This window comes from Anoplophora glabripennis, unplaced genomic scaffold (assembly GCF_000390285.2).
Source record: "Anoplophora glabripennis isolate ALB-LARVAE unplaced genomic scaffold, Agla_2.0 scaffold169, whole genome shotgun sequence".
NCBI lineage: Eukaryota > Metazoa > Arthropoda > Insecta > Coleoptera > Cerambycidae > Anoplophora > Anoplophora glabripennis.
In genome coordinates, this window is record NW_019416320.1 from 825,778 (window position 1) to 835,403 (window position 9,626).

Here is a 9,626-nt window from a genome sequence, read left to right on the forward strand (position 1 = left end):
ATGTTTTTAACTCATACAGAGTATACAACAGTTTAATACATTTATTATTATAAAACTTATAACCAGTACTAGATGTTCTAATAACGATATGGAACACTTTAATAACAGTTATTGCTATTATTTCGTAAAGGGTATAAAAAAACGTTGTATACTAGTTATACAATAATTTAACAAAGAATAAGGTTTATAGTCACTATACAACTGTGCTAGCAATATCCAGTATTCACCTGTTTAACTGTCACATATAGTATACAATGGTCTTATAATAGTACATAGAATTCTAATAAAGAATAAAACGCATTTCTATCAGTGTACTAAGTAAACTATAGAGGTTACTATTTTATTTTATAATAATTACCTATCTTAACAGTTTAATAAACATTAACATTTCTTCAAAGTCATTTTTGAACAAATTAAATTTTAAAAATTAAATTCTCAGTAAATGCATGTCAATATAACTATTTAGATACAAAAACAACTAATGATCGAAACTACAACGCCTGTGAGCTTGGGAAAAGTGAATTGAAAATAGCATCTTCTTAGATAACAAATGGCTCCAACGCCAAATCAATTAAGCTTTCGTGCAGAAATTTTTACCACTTATTAAGGGTGTAAAAAGCCTCAAAAATCCTGAATTACAAGCATCTGGGATGAAAATTGCATTAATTATTAGCAATTGAAAAAAACGGCCATTTTCGACGATTTCTGAGCTCTTACGCATAAACAAATTATCGGAATTTAATCGGACTTGTCTCATTTTATAGGCTTATTTAATACCTGCCTTTTTTGTATAAACTTTTTTTCGCTATGAATAATAGTTTTTTACGTGAGTCAACAAACCACTTTTCCATAACTTTGACCATTGTTTAAACAAAGTTTCCCAACTAGCCTCGAGTTGATTTTTTGATATTTTGTTTATAACAGGTTTCCGAATAATATTCCGCAGATAAACTTCTAATAGTATTTTTTTCCCGAAACAGGCTGTTTCATGTCTATAATGACTGGGCTACAAACAATTTTCCTTTTTTATATTAAATTATTGGCAATAAGAAGAAAAATCACTGGAATTTGTCGCGTGATCAGATCTGTATTTTCTTTCGTATATTAAAAATTCTTCCGAATAATAAGAGAGGAATCGTCGTGTTTCGAATTTCTCTAATGAATTGAATATTATGACAAACAAGGGATGGAGGCCCTCCGGATATAAATTTAATTAAATGGAATTAAGGAATTTGGTGAAGCAAAACAAGTTGTAATTGAATATATTAATAGCATTACGCGCATCTGTCTGAGATAGTTATAAACAAAAAGTTGTATCACATATACTTAACAGATGACACTGAGTTAAAATTAGTAATTGTTCATCTCCTTCAGCAGCTGTTACTTCAAGTATACCACAGGATTCATAGCTTTACCCACTTTGGTTTCACTAACTATACATGACATTGAGAGTTGCTTTTTATACTCTATGAGTTTAGTAAAATTGATTTTCTTACGAGATTTGTTTATACTATTTTTTCGCGTTTTATATTAGTCTAAATTATAAGCAAATACTTGTGTAGGATTTTCGTAATCTAGTAACCTCATACGGCTTTGTATATTTATGTATAATTGTTGAATGTTAAATTGATTCCAAGTTATATTGGCTCATCAAAAGCCCATAATGTTATACCTCGTTGGAAATGTCTTTTCATGCTTTATCTCGTAATGAATGCGTAATATTATTTACCTCAGTATAGAAACCTATAGATGGCGTTATTTCAAAAGAATGACGTTTTATGAATTGCTCTAGTTTTCTTTTCATAAATGAATTATGTACAAAAAATTGATGAACATAACGTAAGTTTGAAAATTCTAACAAAAGTTTTGTTTATTTATTGGCGCTATTTATCCAAGTTTAGGTTGTTTCACGTTTTCTTAAAAAAGTGAAATACCAGGATAAAACTACATTTTGACACTAAAAAGGTTTCGATATCTTTTTATGTTATCAAGTTGATCGCAAATTAATGAGCAAAAAATAAATAATGATAATGCATTGAGGAACACGACGCTAACGAAAAGACATTTAATTACCGAAACAAAATGCGTTTATAAAAGAACCTACCTAAGCACGCAGGGAGGGTTAAATTAAATTGAAAATAACGATATGCGAGCATTTATAAACATCTTTACTTTTGTTCAAATTTAATTGTTCTTTCGTTACATAATATCAATATCTGTTTGTTATTGTTTTTGTTATTATTTTCAAGATTGTTATTGACTCACTCATTGTTGGGATTATGGGTAGAACTAAAACACTTTAATAATTAGAAGATATTGTTTATTCACTTATTCAGATAGCACATCAGTTATTCTGTATCAAATCAGATTAAAAACTAAGATTCTCTCTTAAACTTAGTGCTACAAGATACCTCCGTATGTTTATAAGCATTTTAATTTATGAGCAAGAGCCGTTGGGCTTGAGAAATATAAACACATTAAAAGTAGGCATTAGTATCTAAGGATGGAAATGTTTTTGTTTACGTAACATGAGTATCTTTCAACACACACATTTCCAAACTTTTGTGTAATTCTGTCATTGGAACTATTGTCAAAATTCTGTTGAGTTACCTACTTTAAATGTATATAAATACGTAAATACCATTAGCAGTAATTTTATATAGTGGTGCAGACTGAAAGAACCCAGTTGAATAGAAAATTTTTGTGTTCCATTTATCATTTGTCACCGAAGTGATGAACATCAGAGCTATGTACCTACTTTGCAATCATAAATTTTCCAAGGATGCATCTGTTATTTCAGCTGAGGCCGTTGTTCGTCGAGAAAGAGACAAATAAAATGAACCGAAGCCTTCGATAAACAAATAGCTTAATAAAGTTTTATACTCGTTTTCCTCGTCTAGTAACAACGCTTTATCACTACAGAACTCGGTACAACTCCACGCGTTTTTTCAAAGACCTAATTCCCGTTTCATTGGATTAAATTAGAGACAGATTGTTGCATCCGAAACTAAATCGCTGAAAGTTTATTTTGTAGATCACTAACATAAATAAAATGTAAAGTCTACATCGTTATTCCCCTAACGATAATTCCGAACAATAAATACGTTGTTTTTTTCTAATTAGTGTACTACAGCGGATCAAATTCACTCGGTTACCCGATACTGCATCGCCGGAGTTAAATATCGAGTGCAATTTTGTGTACAGCTTCCCACAGGGCTGTGTCCGATCCGATGAAACTACATCTGCAACATGATATCGGACATAATGAGGTTTTCAATACGCTGCGGGAAATGTGACGGTGACTTGAATTTCCGTGACGCAGCCAATGAAAAGCCGATTGTCAGGTAATTGCGGCCTACTGTGTAAACTGATATTTGCAAAGCAGCATCGATCGAGGACCAAACACGTCGCGTGTACCGTTTTCACCGCAAGAACGAAATTATTGGTCAAGTTGCAACTATATAATCCATAAGATAAATCGGAGGCCTAGTGATGATGTCATTTGGCAGATATCTATATGATAATTGACGTGTTTTCTTGATAAATCGTTTGAAAATGTCTCATCTTCTGGTTCGTCGAAATACAGATAGTACGCATTGATTCAATTGTCTACATGATTTTCTAGTGAAACGAGTGTTACGGTAAACAATATGTCGGTACTTTGAAAATCATTATGTTAAGTATTTTATTTTACTCAAACCGTATTTGCACAAAATCAAAATATACAGGGTGTCTTTTAAATTACGCACCTGAATGTCTCGTCAGGGAAGCCACCAATCTGAAAATAACCCTACAAAAGTTATTGCGTTCGGAAGAGAACGTCGGATCGCGACCCTGGATTTGACCTTGACCTTCAAGGTCATTTGATGGTCAAATTTAATTTTTTAAATAGGAACCGCTATTTTTGACCCAGGATTCGAAAAGAGCCTAAAATTTTACGATTAGATAGGTACTTAAGGCTCTGTCTCGTCAAGGTCAAATTGAAGGAAACCATCCGATGTCAACCTCCGGACCCAACAACTTTTGTAAGGATTATTTTCGGATTGGTGGCTCCCCTGACGAGATATTCAGGTGCGTAATTTTAAATAATTTGTCCTTGAAATAACCTTTAAAGGTCATTCCAATGAAGTGCCTTAAGTACCTGTCTAATCGTAAAATTTTGCGCTCTTTCCGAATCTGGGGTCAAAATAGAGTTTCCTGTTTAAAAAATTTGAGTTGACCTTCAAATAATCTTGAAGGCCAATGTCAAGGTCAAAGTGACGTCCCCCTCCGAACCCAACAATTTTCGTAAAGGTTATTTTCGGATTGTTGGCTTCCTTGACGAGATATTCAGCTGCGTAATTTAAAATGGGACACCCTGTATATTTATTACTTCAAATATGACTAGCGTGTATACTATAAGTATGAGTTGTATCGATGTGGATGTGAAGATTACGTGCATTAGTTAAATTTAAACTACAATATTAAACTAAAATATGTATATGTCGTATTGTAATAATCTTGACGCATGCTTTGGCAACTCGCAATTCGTTGGTGCAACAACGTAGACAAAGGTTCTTAAATTGTTATTCCATTTTAGAAATAAATTATATCTTAGTAAATCCTTGTAATTTTAAAAAATATACATGGGGATATTCTCAAAATGCCAAGTGTATATAAAGTACTCGTATATTTAACTTTTGTCTTGAGTATCCTGATCTTTTAACTTATCCTCTGTTCTTAGCTTTAAATATTTTGGAAGCGACCTACATTAAGGTCTTAATGTGTGAGAAGTATGTCAGTTATTCGATGGATTTGCTCAATTGAGTTGGGTACGTATGGAGAGAAATAAAAAATTAATCCATTATCATTCCGCTGTGCAGACATATTTTCCGAGTTAATTGGAAAATACGGCCGCGGTAACCCCGCGGGACCGATGATCGGCCTGTTTTTAATGTAAATACCGCGGTAAACCCTATTGGAAATCCCTCGCCTCTAGAGACTTACTAAATAAACTTTTAACAATTTTCATCTTCGAATGCAACAGTCTGTTTGTAACGCAACCCGGCAGAATGGGAAATTGGCTCTTTAAAAAAACACGTGAAGTTGTGCTGCAGTCTGGGACAATAAAGTTTTGTATCCGGACGAGAGAACAGTCAGAAAGAAAACTTTGTCAAACTGTTTCTGTATCGAACAGCTCGAGCCTTTTAGTTTGTCTTAAAAAAATTATGTAATGATGAACGAGCACGAGACCTGCAAGAATATCCCACTTCTGATATTGGAATATCCCACTTCTGATATTTCAATATCAGAAGTGGGATTAACGAAAACACTTTTACGAATATCTCGGAAATCGAAAAATGTTCTCGGTCCACCCCTGGCTACAAGTGCATGATTGAATCCAAGCACGCCGACAATACCCCGAGGCCATTCATTAATCCATGCACTCCGGGTCGGTAAACGCTTTCAGCAGGCGATGGCGCGATTGTGCGACCAGCTTAGCCTCGACGGCTGTTCGAGCCGGAGGTGAATGAGTTGATTCCATCCGGTCTATTCTGTCCGCCCCGATTAATCGCTGAATTTTAATCGAGTACTTTATCGGCTTTAATTTAAAGGTAAAAACAAACCAGATTACGTTTTGTTTGTGAGGAAAAAAGTTTTCACGGTTTACAGCGTTATACCGAACCGCAATTCCGACGATAAAAATTTAATTTTAAACATAAAATAGTTGTTTTTGGTTTTAGCTTGCCAAGTATCGCTTTTGTATTCAAGAATAATTGAAAGTTGTTCTGGCAGCGCAGGGAGTAAAGAAGATGTTAGAAAATGTCAAAATTACTTTGTAATTGTGCATCAAACAGTACTTTTTGGAAAACTGCGTGAAATATTGTTGAAATTTGCGAGAAAGGGAGTAAAAGCTTTGGCAATCATGATAAAAAAATATGATGCAGGCGCGGATCCAAGGGGGGCGATGGGGGGGATCTCCCCCCCCCAATGGTTCGAAGAAAAATCAAAGATCAAGCAGAATAAATTAATAAAGACAAAAAATGTTCTGTTTAAAAACGTTTTTAATGACTGCATAACCTGTTATTAAGGAGAAGATTAAAAATTTTATGTCTGTCAGATTTTCTGATTGTATACCTTTTTTTTAGACATCAACTATACGAACGCCCCCCGCCCCCCAAGTCCATCTCTGGATCCGCCCCTGATTTGATGTTTATAGTAGAAACATTAATCGATCAGATTCTAATAAGCCATAAATAAGTTATCATAGAAACCAAACAAACAAATCTATAGTCATTTGGTTCTTGTCATCATATTTCTTATACCTATATGTCTTGTAGTGTTGGTCATTAATCATTTAAATTTTCAATCAATTAATTAATTGATTAAAAAGGTAACTACAATTAATTTAACTGCAGTCAAAATTAATTGCAATTTAAACTATTAATAATTGCAGTTTGTAATTAAATTATTTGGTTTAATCTATATTAATTGTATCTTGCAACTAAATCCATTACAATAAACATTTTCAATTGTTCTAAAAAACAATTAAAACTAACAATTATCCTGCTTCGATACAGACAGGCACTTAAATTTTATGTGAACAGGTATTTGTATAGAAATATTTGTATAGATGATTACTAAAATGTGAATGTCAATATTAAACTTAAATTGATAAGTGATTGTCAAAAGTAACTTAAATAATTAAGACATTATTCACAAAATTAAACTTAAATTAAGAATTATTGTCATAATTAGATTTATCATCAAAATCTGCTATTAAGTTTAATTAAAATTGATAAAAAGAAAAATAGCAGCCTTTTATTTGTTCCATACCTACATATTATCTTCACTGAAAAGGTGTATTGAAATGCATACATACTAAATTATATAATTTTCGTTTCTCGCTTTATCAAATTTCTTATGAATAGTGGCGNTTGGAATAGTGGATATGTGGGATATGAAGTCGAGTTGATTTCATAAAACGGAATTCTTTACAGTCAAGTATATGTGGTTTCACACTGGTATCTTAAAAACTTTGGCAAAGTTATTTAAGATGGTAATTGGATGGTAACTTGCTACATCAGAGGGTCTTCCAGCTTGAAATTGGGCTTAGTTTCTACCATAAAAATTTAAATTTCGACATTTTCAAGCCAAAACGTAAACACAGTCTCTTAGTAGATTACTGGGCATAATTTAAGTATTAATTAACGCAGCATCTTCCTATCACTTTGTTTTGTCTCTTTTGTGAACTTTTCCAAAAAAAAAAAATTGTTACCCTAATGAGGCCGAAATTTACCATAAAATATACCGCCCCCCAAGTTATTCTCATTCATGCTCCGATACCTACCGAAATGAAATTCTAATGCTGCCGAGGACAACTTGCGAAAACAAAATTCAATTTCGGGTTATTTCCGTACGCTGCTCTCCTTCCAGATTGTTTTTCGAGTTGTTAATTAAATCAGTGTCGCCAATAAGTGGAAGTGAACGGCAGAGAAGCCACGAGACGGAGGATACACTAACAAAACGGTTTAGTCGATCGGAATTATCTCTGTCCGTCACTGAATTTTAACTACCCGAAACTTGCTGCACGCTAAATAAGGAGCTCCAACTCACAATTTAACCCAAGGATCAATGCTTTGTGAGGAAAAGAGGTTGGTGCGTTATTATTCCGCGGGCCTAATAAATGTATGAATTAAGAACGCAAATTTTAATAATTTAGCATAAACAGTCCGTTCTCTCAGTATATTTCCTTTAGAAAATCCATCACGAACGCGGTTCCTTCTTCGAGAGTTATCAGCTTCTGTATTAACTCCGAGCTACTAGAGGCTTTGCCCGATTAACATTGCCTTGTTTCGCCCTCGCTCGCTTCCTTACTTCATTTTAATTAGTTGGATTTCTCCAGGTTATCTCGATGATTACCATTTTTCGTTTTAATTATCTGAAATAATACGTACGCTAAGACTTACGTGAAGAACTAGAAAAGTTCTCTATATCAGAAGTGGGATAAATGTTTCGATGACATCCCACTTCTGATGTGTCTGCTACACAGGTACGTTTGCTTTTTGTTATAAAATTCACTTGCATTGCATCCAGCGTGAATTTAAATAAAATGTAAATTAAAACGTGCATTATTTAAGCGGGAGTACGGAGAATTGCCGTACTCACCTGACGGGGGCTAAAAATCGAAATGGAATTGGTATCGGGAACCGGTGTGTGCACAGTTTATGTTTTATGCACGAGGCCTCTCTGTACACTCCAGATTTCGTAATCAGGAACATGGAAACGCCTTTAATAATGCAGACAAGTTAACGTTTAACTGAAAGCATGGAAATCCGCCAGTGAAATATAGATGCAATTTTTAGATAGTTTTTAAAAAGCATATCCCACTTCTGATATCAGAGATGGGATTAACATACCCCTGCAGTAATTTTATACGAAAACACCTCTACGCGCTGAAGTTCCTAACGAGTTTATTCGTACTTTATTTTTGTATCATATAACTTATTTACCAGCCCGAGATGAGGCTAAACAGGCGATATTGATCTTCCGCTGCAGGAGCTTCTTTATAAACCAACCCCTTGGAAAGATTCCATTGACGAACAAGCCAGATGCGATGTCACGTATGAAAGGCTTCGTCTTTGTTAAAATAACGAGAAAACACGATCTAAAAACTTATATTAGTTTGCTTCGAAGGACTGAAGTCGTAGGTTTATTGCGAGTACACTTAGACACTAAACATGATTGTTCTGGTGACATTCTACAATAGGCCAGTCATTACAGCTTTTTTTCGGGAAAAAAATACTGTTAGAAGTTTCTCTGCGGAATATTGTTCAGAAACGTGTTATAAACAAAATATCAAAAAATCAACTCGAGACTAGTTGGGAAACTTTCTTAAAACAATGGTCAAGGTTATGGAAAAGTGGTTTTTTGACTCGCGTAAAAAAACTATTATTCATAGCGAAAAAAAGTTTATACAAAAAAGGTAGGTATTAAATAAGCCTATAAAATTAGACAAGTCCGATTAAATTCCGATAATTTGTTTATGCGCAAGAACTCAAAAATGGTTGAAAATGACCGCTTTTTTCAATTGCTAATAATTAATACAATTTTCATCGCAGACACTTGTAATTCAGGATTTTTGAGGCTTTTTGCATCCTTAATAAGTGCTAAAAATTTCTGCCCGAAAGCTTAATTGGTTTGGCGTTGGAGGCATTTGTTATCTAAGAAGATGCTGTTTTTAATTCACTATTCCCAAGCTCACAGACGTTGTAAAGTTTCGATCATTAGTTGTTTTTGTACCTAAATAGTTATATTGACATATGCATTTACTGAGAATTTAATTTTTCAAATTTAATTTGTTTAAAAATGACTGAAAAAATGTTAATGTTTATTAAATTGTTAAGATAGGTAATTATTATAAAATAAAATAGTAACCTCTTTACTTCAGTTTTCTTCGAATTTAAAAAAAAATCGTTGTTGTAAGTTGATTAGAAGCTGAGATAATTTTTTTTATTTATTTAATCGCAGTGACCTTAATTATTAATATTAAGAGCCGAAATTTGGAGAGAGTATACATTAAGAGCTATATTTTCATGTCCTACATTAACATTAAGGTGAATTCAACTATTTAATTGCAAAAAAGA